The 13,943-nt window shown below is 42.5% G+C and overlaps 1 protein-coding gene across 2 annotated transcripts in view; it reads left to right on the forward strand.

The window, feature by feature from the left end:
• PIGN (phosphatidylinositol glycan anchor biosynthesis class N) overlaps positions 1-13,943 on the forward strand; it is a 988,499-nt gene that overhangs the window by 417,758 nt on the left and 556,798 nt on the right. The window lies entirely within an intron of this gene.

Below are 13,943 nucleotides of genomic sequence, written 5' to 3' on the forward strand. Positions count from 1 at the left end.
CAGCGGTCATAGCTGATTTCCTAAGCTATTTTGTTAATCGCGTTCCATTGGTTGTGCTTTGCTCCTGGTAGGTTACAAGGCAGTTTTTGAAAATAGTTAATGATTGACCTCAGGCAGAGAGACTTTAGCGATCCGCTGTAGTTCAACTACCAAGGAGACTTTTTTTCAATACGAATTTCTGTTTTATGGGTAAAGCAAGGACATTTTTCTCTGATTTTTTTTTTATGTTATGATTTAATTTAGCATATCTCATTATTCTGTTTCTCTGATTTATGTTTGCTAACCAATGAGACAGTGAGAGTAGAAATAAAATAAAGCTCTGACTACGCCAGAGTGGATTTTAGTAAGGTGACCGTAGTGGCAATGTTCTTTGTTCTTAGTGTTTGCAAAACCAGTGAATCTTTGCCCCTGAAGCCCCCACATTTAATCTGCTTTTTGATAAGAGTCAAACTGTTCATGGGTTCTCCGCCCCCACGAGTCTCCTCTGCAAACAGCTGTCAATGCGGCTCTGACTGAGTACCCCTGTAAGGTATGGTCAATTTTGGTTAATAGCATGAGGCCCGGTATGTTGTAGCATAGCCATGCTCTTTTCAGTGTGTTTGGCCAATTCATTAGATCTGTTATTTTATTCCTGTTGGTCACAATGTGCATACAGGGAGCATCAGTATTCAGTACTGGGGCACATAATTAGCTAATGGTTACTCTGTGACAGACAACATCGTTGAGTTGACATTGCTCCATCTCCGGGAAGGTAATCAGTGTAGTCCCTCTTCTTGTTGATATAGGGCCCATTAGATGATGGGGTTTTGAATGACTACATTCTGTTGCATGTGCAGTAGAGCCACCCGCCTTACCAGGATATAGTAATCTTGAACTCACCAGTATAAAGGCAAACAGCAAAGATGTCCACCAGTAAATCCAGCAGGTTGTGACAGTGTTAACATTTATGTCCTATGAATATCAACCACCACCAGTCCACTCCAACACACTACATATGTGGGAAAGTTCCTGGTGGACGTGTAGGACAACACTCAGTCTTGCATGGATCAATGTGATGTAATGTACCAGGACTTGGGTAAATCCTGTGGAGGGCTTTATATTAAATACATTTGAACCTCACATTTATCAAGCTTTTTGTACCAACTTAAAGCTCTCTCTCTTTTTCACTGATAATGGCATGGGCTTTAATCTTAGGCCTGGTTCCTAAACTTCTTGAATTCAAAGGTTTCGTTCTAGTGATTCTGCCCTAGTTACTCTGTATCTTGATGTACCATGACATGACCAACAGTATTTGTTGGAACCTACTGAGAAATTGAGTTAGCTTGGTCATTATAAGTAACCATAAACACTTGATGATTTATAACTCAAGAATGGATGCCGAAGCCATCACACTGGGTGAAATCCATTTAGTTGATGGCCAGAGCCAATAGTTTCTACATTCAGAAGAAGTGTTTGTCATTCTGATTTTGTCATCCTTGTTCTGCTGCTATTAGTGGTGAACCTAAGGGTGCAGTCTCAACAGAAAAGACTTTCTAGACCACTATCTAATATTACTAGACACAAAAGATTTTTCAACCGATCGCAGTGTTCTTCTATGCATTCTGTGATCAAAGGTTTGTGTTCAAAAGAAGAACAAGTATTTTTGGAAATTCAGAAACAGGTTCAGTCATTCATGAACAAGAACGAGCTAGTCTAGTTGAAATTACTGTATGTTTTCACAAATAATCTTTTTGCAGTGACTGTGTGTAGTAAAGCAGCTCTAAGATGCACTTTTTACAACTGAGTCATCGTGCTTCAAGGGCTTGTTATAGAGGTGAATGTTCTCGTATTGCAAGGAAAAGTGTTTGATTCTGCCTCTAAACTTTTTCCTGTGTACAGCACGTTTCATTTAGTCTGCTCAACAGTCACTGAGTCCAATGAGGATGCCTCATGTTTTTACACATCACATTCTGCCTGCTGCAGGCCACAAGGCTCTGTTTGTCATGCGGTACACTGAAAATGGCTGCCGCACATGGTCGGGTGGCTGCAACTCCTTTATAACCTGGATACGGGGAGACTAACAATTAATGGCAGATCTGACTCTAGTATGTCACACTGGCCTTTTTTCTTTCTCCCTTGGGCAGTGAAGTCTGATTATCATCCACATGTAAAATCCCTTCAACCTCCCATAACTTAGTTCTTCACACCCCTCCCCCTGCATATACTTCGTTTTCATATTGGGCTGTTTTCATATTGTGGTGTTTATGACATATTGTGTCTGGTATGAATGTGGTCCTCTGCAAGGGCATATTGCATGCAGCATGAAATATTGTTTCCCTGGAAAGTAAATTCATTACCGTTTTCCTGTCCTTGGAGAAGCCTCTGGGGCTGCACCTTGGAGACCCTTGAGCAGTGACAATATACATCCTGACCAGAGCACTGCCCAATCACAAAAGACTACGTGAAGCACCTTAACTGCCTTGTCAGATCTAGTGTCAGATCTGCCAGGAGACAATTTAGCATCAGGCAGTGTCTCACTTGTGTGAAGTTGAGTCCATATCCTGTGCCCACCTTTCGCATCTTTTTTGAGCTCTTCCAAGATCTTTCTGCATTTTTTAGAGATCCCTCTCAAGGCCTCTGCACTGATTTCCTTGGAATTTACAGTCCCTTCATAATTTGATGCTTACCCTTCCTCCGTTGGTTTAGTAGGGTTACGATATGTGGATTTCTTACAGTAACATGACTGACCCTGGCTTCCCGTCAGAGCTCCCAGTTTTGATTGAATATAGAACCACTTGAACCAGCAAGTTGCAGTTGTTTTGATCTCTGCGGTACTTCTGCTCCACTAGCGCAGAGAATCTGACCAGAATCGGGACTCTGAACGTTATTGGTTTCTCTAACAAATAGGCTCCTCCAGGAATCTCTAATGTTGTGAACTGACCTGGAAGAAGAGGAAGTGGTACTGCCCAGTATGCTGAGTGGAGCTGGATCCTTGACCAAGTATAGAAGAAGGTGGAATTTATGTTTGAAGGAGGGAAACAGCAGTTTGGTTCATATTATTAATGCATTACTGCAATTTTGTTCTGTGCCAACCTCATTGCATGAATCTAACTCAATTACTCATTCTTCACATTTGGCAAAAGGCGAGGCTACTGCCTTATAATGCTTTGTATCAGACTAAAACTTTCGTTTGGACTTCCAGCATATTTGTTGTGCTCAGATGAACCTGAACATTGGGGTTTCTCTTCTTATCACCTCCACCATTAGTTTGCATGCCTAAATTTGCAAATTGAGGTTCAGTAACAGTTAGTGTTAAAGTCCTTCCTTCCACCAGCTCCCCGCCCGTTGACTCTAGTGAGTTCTTCAACAGCGTCGGTGCTTCCTTGTGTGTTCAGTACCATTTCAGGCAGTGACTGAGTCCTTCTATTGATGTCCTTTCTGTCTGACGAGGGGGCTCATTCCTCTGAGTATTCCCTCCTCTAGATCCAGGGACAGATCTTCGCCTGCAGACTTCCTTTGAAGTAAAATGATGCGCTTAGAGTGGGAAGCTGTGAGAAGCCATGAACTCTAATGGCCTGTCTACACTCCTCCATATTAACGTTAGCGTGGTGCACCCAGGCATCATTGTTTCCCAGAACCGTAGGACACAAAACGTAGACTGTCCCCATCTGTGTGACTCCCTGTTGAGGTGGCACGGGCATTCGAACCCTGAACCTCGGCTGATCTGAGCTCTATGAACTGGTACGTAAAGACGCTCTGGCCACTGGCACTTGTTTCCAGGAGATCTCAAAGGCTGTACGAGTGTGTCCAGATTAAAACATAGACCTCTTATTTGAGTTAGTCCCTCACTTTGTCACAGCCTTTCCCAGCTACACCTTGCAAAGGTCAACACGCTTCTCCCTTTCCTGCTTCAGCTCTGTCGCTGTGGTGTCGCCTCAAAGCTCAGGCTATATGTTCCGAAGTCAGTAATGAATTACACATTTGTATTTCATGATATCTACGAACTTTTGGAAGTGTAGTTAATAAATTACTGCAAACTTGTCTTTTTTTCTAGGTGAAAAAGGAGTGTCCGAGGCCTCTTGCTTCTCTGAGATCATAGTCTGAAGCACACAGCTGCCCATCATCGCAGCAAGGTCTAGACTCCTCTGCAGCTCGATTCTGCTATTTGTTTGGTTTTACATACAGAGCAGGGCTAAGTACCAGCTATCTATGAGATACGGTTTCCGATTTGCGATGCCCATGTTACATCAAATCAGCGTAAAGTGTGATATTCCGCTCCCTAAGTTAATGTGACATCACATGGTGGAAACGCAAATCAAAATAGCCCCCTGAGCTTGACACTGTCAATTCACATAAAGCTAATTTGCGCAGATAGAGTGGTAAAGCAAAACAGTTAACCGAGATATTATCAAAGTGTCTGTATCAAATAAGAAAAAATGGTATGAATATTCATGGCAGATTAAGCTTCCACTGGAAGCGTTTTATTTCATGTCCCACGAGTTTATGTGACACCCAGAGAGACTGTTTTCCTTTTGAAGGCTGTGATAATGTAAAATGATCTTCCCAGGCTACACTCTTTGAAATATGACTTTTCCAGGCATGCCTTCTTCATCATCTTTTCACAGTCTAATGGCAAGCATGGACATGGGATTTTACACCACCTAGAAGCTGTTTCAGCCACATTCCCAGAACCCTTTTTTCCACCATTCTCAGTTAGAAACCCAGGAGTACGCTTCTGTGTACGTGAAAATATTTTACCTTATTTGGCGGACTCTTTATTTGAAAGTATTATTTTAAAATGTTCCGGCATATCATTTCGTGTGACGTCCATATATTTTTCGTTATTGGTTTTCTTCATCTTTAGCACAGTTCAAGTTTATTTTTGGTACAGATACTCTGCTTGCCCAGCATATGTCCAACCTTGGTGTTTATTGCTGGACGTGATTTTTTTGTTTCATATTCCCCTCACCTGACTACTACACCCTCATTAGGGGTAGTTGAGTTCCCAGCTGCCTAGAATAGTGGTTTCCAACGCCCTCCACAGAATCACTACTGGAAGTGGAAGACCCCCAAGCAATTTGTATGATTTAAATGTCAAACAATAAAACAGTAATTCACAAAACATAAACAAACAAGTACACACCAAACAAATACTAAAGATATCATTATTTAATAATTTTATATTGAAAAAATATGCAAAAATTGAAACATTTTAATGGGAAGGTCGGTGCTGCATCTCAGCAACTAACATTAGAATCTTTGGTTTTATTTAGGAAAGCTAAATCTTCAGGTCAGATTCTACATTTCCCAAGCGATTTCTGTTTTAATTTTTAAGGTACATAAGATCTGAGAAAGCTTTTTCATGTAATATGTGGTAAGGAAAGAGGCAAAACCAGAAGGGCCTCTCTTCTCTTCATATCCTCTCTGTCACATGAATTTCATTTATTTTATAGCACCTCTCATACCAGTGTAAGGTGTCCAGGAACTTCACAAGGGACCACTTGGTGCAGGATTCCCATGTCAGCCAGACTGGGAGGCATTTTCTAAGAATGCTTCATCTGGAGAAGTACAAACTCATGATTCAGAACATAACACAATGGCTAGCGTTGACTTTAATAACAATGTATTACCATACAAGCAAAACTTTTTTTGGCATCATCAGGATAATGAAAGACGGGAAAAAACATAACTGTCTAATTTGTTCCATGCAGTTTGCATGTAGTTCTTTGATGGCAGTTTATAGTTCACTATGCTAGATTACGATTGTGACTTATGAACTGCACAGTAATAAAAGAAACTCTGTGACAAAAGAAATAACCTACTGTGCTATGCACATAAAATTATTTTCTTTGCATGATACACATTTTCTGCAGCAAGCTTATTAACCATCTGCGCTACCTTAGATGAGTCAAAACTGCGGCTAGACAAAACTCACATCTCTCTCCAACAGGTACATTAATCACCAGAGTTATCTTGACAATTTTATTTTTGCCGGAAAGCTGCTGGATGTACAACGAACTTTGCAGTGCTCTTAAAGCTGCTGCACAAGTGAAGTAACATATATAAAAACATGCATGTGTTTCTGTAGAGGCCACAGCTGGAGAAGTGCCTTCCTTCCAGCCCAGGCCTACGGGCCCCCTGGGAATGTGTCACTGACCCCTTGGGGTCTGCGAACCACAGGTTGGGAACCACTGGCTAGAAGATTTTCTCAACACCGAGGCTAATACACCACGCATTTATGAGCATGAGCAGTAGTAAGGCCGGAGTACTCATTTACGTAACACAAAAGGATGATGGATGGAGTGCTGACAATGCAAACACTCACCCCCAGTCACAGATCTGGGTTTAATCCATTGTTCTTTTGCTCACCATGCCACCGCAGTTCGGACCTGGTCTTATTTTACGTCCACAGGTATGTATGGAGATATTGAGCAGATCAGACTACTTAGAAAACAAGCATCGGCAAACCCAATAGATCTCTCAGTGGCTTCTCAAAGTGTTTCAGCCATATTGTGCAGCAGCACGGCTGCTGTGCAGCACAGCATGGCTTAAAGTAAACAAAGATGTCCATATTATCTTGCTTTTTCCCTTTACTTTCAGACATCCTGCACAGCAGCCACGCTGCTATACAACATAGCTAGAACACATTGACAAAGCCAATAGCTCTTGCTGAGGAGAGACTTATTGGCTTTGCCAATGCTTGTTTGTTTGAATGGTGCCGCGTATTAATGGCTTCCCCTGAGAGTTCTACCCACGCCCACAAAAACGTGTCGGCAGGCCTCTGCCCTGTCTCGAGCACCCTAGGATTCCGGGCACCTTCCATAATCGTGATATGCAGCAGGAGAACTCTGTTTGGCTGAAGCTGGAGCCTTTGCCCTTCGGTCTCCAGGGATCTGACTTTTATTTATGTTAATCTTAATGGGGTAGAGAAAACCAAGGTACTCGAGGACAGAATGTGTGAGTTGGCCACAGTGTCTGCCGAGAGCCCAGGAGGACGCATACAGGGCGCAGGAACGAATGTGTTTCTTCATATCAGTAACGAGGAGTTAAGACAAAGTTATATCCACTGTATATTACACGATATCCAGTGTTTTAAATGGGTCGGTAATGCCCGGCACTTTTTTATTTTGAGAGGGAGAGTACCGGCACATCTCAAGAAAAACGGAATACTTTTAATTGGAGAGTACCGGCACTTCTCTGAAACAAGCAGGTACTCTGGCACAGAGTACCTGCACTTTATTTTTTCCATTGAAAGCACTGAGTCGATATCTCTCTTGACCCCGTGCTCACGGCATGTTGGCCCTGCAGCCTGGATATGGGGATTCCACTTCAACACTTAGACACATGAGCCTTTTCGTCACAGATCACTCATGAATGGTCTGTAGGTTATTTTGAAAGAAAGTATTTACACGTTTGTCAAAAACCAGAGTTAAATCAGAAGAAATACAGAATCTGAGCTTGAGGACAACAATGCGTAAGAATTGCAGACACTCGCGACCTTCAGGGACCCGTCACGCCACCTAATTCACTTGAGTGATATTTTATGTCTGTAACTGGGCTGCAGCTCAAAGGGGGTCATTCTTGTTTACACAGTAGTTTGGGAAAGCGCTTTGAGTAGTCTGAAGAGGCTGTTTGAGGACAATTATTGTTCATGGGTTTGTGTAAGGACGGGGAAGCAACAAAATAGTACCTCAGTCCAAGCAGCTGAAGGACATTAATAAGGCAATTACACAGTATTGGCCAATTGCTATGCAGCAAATAAGCGTTACAGTAAAGCCAACGAATGGTAAGCAGTGGGTGGTCTCCAAGCCCCTTGGGGTATAGAATATCTCTTGCAAGGGAGAACATATGCAATGCACGCGCTGTTGCAGGCGTGACCTACAAATATTGACCTGTGGAATTTCCTAGGTAGAAATAGTGGCACACATTACATTCAAAGAGTATACCGTTGAGCACAAAACATATAGGAACTATTCAGTGATACCTCACTAAACCAATTGAAACGTAGCACATTTTATCAAGGAGACAAGGATCAGTAATACTAAATACTAAATAAAAGGTCAGTTAGCTAAACTTGACATCTTAGCCCAACCATGGAAATATGGGGAGGAACTGTCTCACTTTTTAATCTGCTGCAGTAAGTAATCAGTCCATATGAGGCTCATTAGTTTCAAAACTTCCTGGATTACAGCAAAGCTCACTCAATAAATAAATTTTAATCACTCACTCACTTGGGGGAACATTCAACCCTGCATAGCAATACCTCAAACTGTTATTAAAACTGGCATGATCCAGTGACCAATGGTGTGTGCCACCTGTGATATCATTAATACTCTCTTCTGTGTCTTCACTTATTAGACCCCAACAGGTGTAGTCCATGCACCCAGTGACATCTTCAATATTTTTTGGGCCCTGTGCAAGATATAATTGGGGCCCCTTTTTCTTTACAACTTTGAATTTTATTACATAATTTCTGCTAATTCAACCCTTCCTGATGCTAAACAACTTCGAATTATATACATAAACTTTCACACAAAAACACAGCTACAGTATGTCTTGATCAGTGTCCCAAACATCCTTATAACAACACCAACTGGAGAGAGACAGTCCGAGATTCCTACTGATGCTCAAGGGCATGCTTAAACCTATCCATGAGACCTTTGAGTTGCCCAAGATGAGGATAGTAACACCCAGGGTAGATAAGAACTACAAACCCTCATCCAGTGACCCATTCTGCATCAAGGGCCATGCCCCCGCCTCAATTTTCTAGTGGTTCATTCTGCTTGCAAAATGGCCTCTGTGCAGGCTATAGGCATTACCAAGCTGCCATACAAGGAGAGCAAAAAGATAAAAGCTGTGGGCAAGAGGCAGGCCATTGAAGTAGATACCTGATGGTGTACAGCCAGTTCTGTTGGGCTTCTCTCCGATGCAACATATCCCAATGGGAAGAGATGTAGGAGCTGGCGCAGGACCTTTCTGATGGGGTTAGGAAGATGTGAGAGGAAATAGTGTCAGGACCATTTTCAATGCCAGCATTTGATGCCATGGACAGAACCACTTAAGGCATTAACTCTAGCGTCCCCCGTAGATGGCACACTTGTTTTCTTGCATCTCAGGGTTGAAGCCAGCGTTTCAGCAGCATCTCCCCCACCTCCAGTTTGAGGAGGAACACCTCTTTGGTCCTCAGATTGATAAGATGTTGGAGAAAAGTAAGAAGGTTACAGAGATAGGCAAATCTGTGACTGTCCTACAAATTACAGCTGCTAAGGGCTCTTTTTGGAAACAACAGCTTAGGAGAGAATCAAACCCCAGGTCCCAGATCAGACATAGTTTTACCAAAGACAGCAGCGGTACTTTAGCCAGCCGGCAGGAAGGGGTTACACCAGGGGTGTTTCCAGGGGTAATAGCAAGGGCAAGGGTAGAAATGGCTCTGGTAAAGAGGCCTCCATCTTCAAGGAGTAACGTAACTCAACACCCCCGATCTTACATCACCTGGTGGGGGTGAATACACGATTTCCTCTAACACCTGAAGGAAATTAATGGGTTTAAGCAGTAATTCACTTGCCAACTGACTAGCACTTCTCACAACCCCCCCAGCATTCCACCTCACATGCACATCCCCCGCCCTCAGCAGGGAACATCTTTGCCTCCTAGAGGGAGAGATGCAAGTGCTCTTTCAGGGAGGGAAAATTGAGAGAGCATCTCTACAACCCAAAGCCAGTGGTGTGTGCTCTCTTTATTTTCTCATTCCCTAAAAAGACTGCTCCCTCAGGCCTACCTTGGACCTCAAACTTGTAAAGAATACCTTCTGGTGGCGCATTGGCATGTATCAACCCTGCGGAACGTCATTCCTCTGCTTCAACAAGGCAACTCAAGCATCCCTATTTTCAAATGCCCTTCCACCCTGCTCACTGATGGTATCATCACTTTGTGGTAAGTGGACACCACTACCAATTTATAGTACTTCGTTTTGGAGTCACCAATGGTGTTCACAGAGTGCCTAGAAGCGGTGGTCGTTTATTTACGAAGTGGGGGCACTCACATCTTTCCCTACTTTGACAACTGGCTGATAAAGAATACAGGCAGACATCAATGTCTAACCTACACTAAAGCTGCAGTCTCCCTGCTACACAGTCTTGGGTTCACAGTAAATGCCACCAAAGACACACTTTTTGCTGCTACAGGTTCACACCTTCCTAGGGTCTGCACTAAACACCATGAAAGGGAAAGCCTGCCCCAGCCAACCGAAAGTGTTGCCATTTCAGCAGCTACTTCCTCTTTTTATGGCTAAATGTGAACTTAGAGTCAAGACTATAATGCCCTCCTAAGGAATTATGGCTTCCAGCAATGCCATTATAACTAGGGCTTCCAGTTTTCCGTTTTTACTTATTTTTACAGATAAATATAGACACAAAATAATCTATTTCCTGTCTGTATTTATTCTTAAAAGCAGAAAAATACAGAAAATTGTGCTTGTTCTGAGTGACTCTCCTTTTTGTCCTTTATGAATTCCAGACCAACTACTAAGCAGATTGACACCATGGGGACTCAAACACAGGGTGAGATTCCCTTAAATACAGGCATATATAAATATATATTTGTATATACTGTTAATATTTACCTGTCAGTGTAGCGTTTTGTTATATTTGGCTGCTTAATTTGCTACACGTGACAGGTATCAAAGTATGACTGCATGTTTATCAGTTAAATAAATGTGGAAATATACAATTTTAAGACTCCATTTATTCTCAAAACATAAAATAAATATGGATAAATACCAATAAAATGGTCACAAAATAAATATGGATAAATGCAGACAGAAATGTTAAAAAATAAATACCATTAAACCAGTAACCCTAATTATAGCCCACACCAGGTCCCACATGTGGCCGTTAAAAGAATGGCTTTCAGCTCCATGGTCACAAGCGGTCCCTGGGAAGATCTTGCGTTGGTAAAGGCAGCTGCTTATCATTTTCTTTAGTGGAACAGCAACATCCTATTGCAGAGCAGGCCATTGTCAAACTCGATATGGCAGGTGACCATTATCACTGGCTTGGGATGTATCTCAACAATATAAGTGTCCCAGGAGCGTGAACCGTCAATACCCAGGACTACCTGAACGTGGCATGCAGACCTACCACAAGGGCTGCTATGCCACGAAGTAGAAAATTTTGTCCACTATTGCATTTCTAAGAACCTGGACCCTCTAAATCCTATTATTCAGGATATTATCTGCTACCTTTTGCATCTTTAGAAATCAAGTCTCACCTGCTCTTCATCACAGTTATATCTAGTCACCTTCCTGGCCTATATGTAAAACTGAGAACAACCATGTTTGTTTAGGATTCCAGTGTTGAAAAGCATTCTTGGAGGGTCTTAAAGGCATACCTCACAGAGTACCCTTTGCTTCTGTGTGGAAATTCAGTTTAGTACTCACCAGACTCATGGGTCTGCTCTGATAACCTTTACCCTCTTTCCTTTTGCAGCTCCTTCCTGTCATGTGACTTTCTTAGTAGCCATAACGTCTCTCTCAGACACAACAGTGAGCGGAAAGCACTTACACTGCAAAAGCATGTCATTCAGGTTCACAAGGATAGGGTTCTTCTCAGAACTAACCCTAAGTTTCTCTCCAAAGGTGGCCTTACCATCTCATGCAGACCATAGAGCTTTCAGTCTTTTTTCCGCAGCCAGGCTCAGTATCTGAAAGGACCTTCATAAGAAAGGGGGAACCTTGACTTTCTTGGGAACGTCCCACTAACTGACAAACACAAAGCAGCTGCTTGGCTAACTCAACACTATTTTACCAGGCTATTGTGCGGCCATCTTGGTCCGCCAACAGGCTATGGTTGGCCAGAAACTTTGAAGAACGTTTTTTCAGACATCTGCATCATTCACACGCTAGGTACCGCTTATGGAAGGTACAGCAGCCACACATGCTACAAAGTAAAAATGTTATTTACCATTAGGCATCTGTTTCTAGCGTATTGTGCTGTAGAATCACATGTACCCACCCTCGTCCCTCGAAGCTTGTGTTTGTTGTAGATATCTTCTGTTATTACCTGGTTTACATTGCACAATGCACATAGTGCACCATAATACGGTCATACGCCACTTCTTGGATAATACTCTCACCTACTGTGTGAAAAACAATCTAACATGGAATTGGTACCCAAGCACTTTATCCAATAAGGGAGGGTCACAGCACTTACTGTGACTCAAAAGACATCTTAGAAGAAAAACTACCCGCAGCTGTTCATGCCCAACACTAGATGGCAGGTATATGCAGAGCATGTGAATCAACAGCAGTACATGCTTCAAATATATGATTACGAGGAAATAACATTTTCTTTTAAAACAAAGTAATAGGAATTTGAAAATATAAAAAGCAGGGTATGACAATGAATTGAGCAATTGTACATTGGCCTGCAGTCAGTTATTCTGTTAGTTGGCGACGAAAGGTACTATAAATAAAATTGGCAATGTGTATGGTAGAAATGATCCTGTAAATATTCACTCCAGAAAAATGGTTGAAGTGGTGTTATGTTATCACACCACTTGTATAGTACCTTCTTCATTGGTATGACACTCAGTGCTTGTTTTGTAAAGTTGTGGGCTTTGTTGTCCTTTTGGTTGCGCATGATTGGTTCCATATGGGTAGTAGAAATATATTACAATTCCAGATTATTAGTAGTTTGCGTCAGTTAGTGTGAAAGTAAAATGAGGTTGATCCTGCCTAACTTTTTATGTAAATGTAAGGCATCAGGTCAGCTACACAAGACGCTAGGAGCAGAAGGAGGATGTGAGGAGGGTAAGAAGAGTGAAAGAGGGAACTTTAATCAGCGTGTGTATGTCTGTGTGTCTGTCTATCTGAAAGAGTGATTGAGTGACGTGAATAAGTGCCGGACCTTCTGGTGACCAAAACAGGATCTTTCTGGATTAAACAAAGTCCTTCAGAGGGATGCTGAGCCCAAGATTATCCAACAGGATTAGGACACTGACGCCTCTTCCTCTATGGGAGTCCTCTTGTTGACCAGTACATTTACATTTACAGACCACAAGCTGAAGATGACATTGATGGGAGTTAGAGCTGGAGCTTATGGGTACACTTGCAGTTATTTCCCACGGTGATCTGGTTTTTTACGAGGGCAGAGCTGTCAACGTTTGAGGACAAAGTGCTCCAAAGCATGCTTATGACTAAGCTTAGAATGCTTCGCTGCCCTTGTAGCACCTGATTTTGAAGGGCATTACTGTCAGAGTTCAAGGAGAATGGCTCCTCGGCATGAAGAATTTGCCCAGGTGGTCTGGGTATGTTTATCAGAGTTTAAAACCTCACACAAGACTGTGTAAATTGCTGCTGTAGTGAAGCTCCTATGTTAATGACCCAATGGGGACTAGGCTTGCCCTAGACGCAAGGGCTTGCTTTTAGGTTCACTGAGAACGTGTTGAAGGAAACGGCCCAGAGTCCTGCCCATATCGATCTAATTCTTCAGGATCTTGGATCTAGGGCAGAGGTTATGAGTGGGTTGAGTTTCTTACACTGCACTGTATTGTCTCTTTAGAGAGGAGGATATGGCAGGAGTCCCTGCAGAAGTGAGCACAGGACCACCTGAAAGCACAAGCAAGTGAATTTGTGTGAGAGAGGGAGTGGGTGAGCGAATTATAAGTGTACTATGGGGGATACAGTAGAGCAGGGAGAAGTAAGCAAGAGCGTCTGTGCTAGGGAGGACAGGGGAACGTTTTAAAGTAAAAACTACTACATCGGCACTTTTCCTTACTCACCAAATGCAAAACTAGGTATGCTATTCTGCGTGTATCTCTTTCACGCCTGGGGCATTGGCTGCACTTAGAAATTAAATCTCTATTTTGTACACTAATATCCACTACACGATCACCTTTGTTGGTGACTAAATGTGCAAATGTTGATTTTACAAATGAGTCTGAGTGACATTTTTCAGGGTAGTCAG

This window comes from Pleurodeles waltl, chromosome 2_2 (assembly GCF_031143425.1).
Source record: "Pleurodeles waltl isolate 20211129_DDA chromosome 2_2, aPleWal1.hap1.20221129, whole genome shotgun sequence".
Classification (NCBI taxonomy): domain Eukaryota; kingdom Metazoa; phylum Chordata; class Amphibia; order Caudata; family Salamandridae; genus Pleurodeles; species Pleurodeles waltl.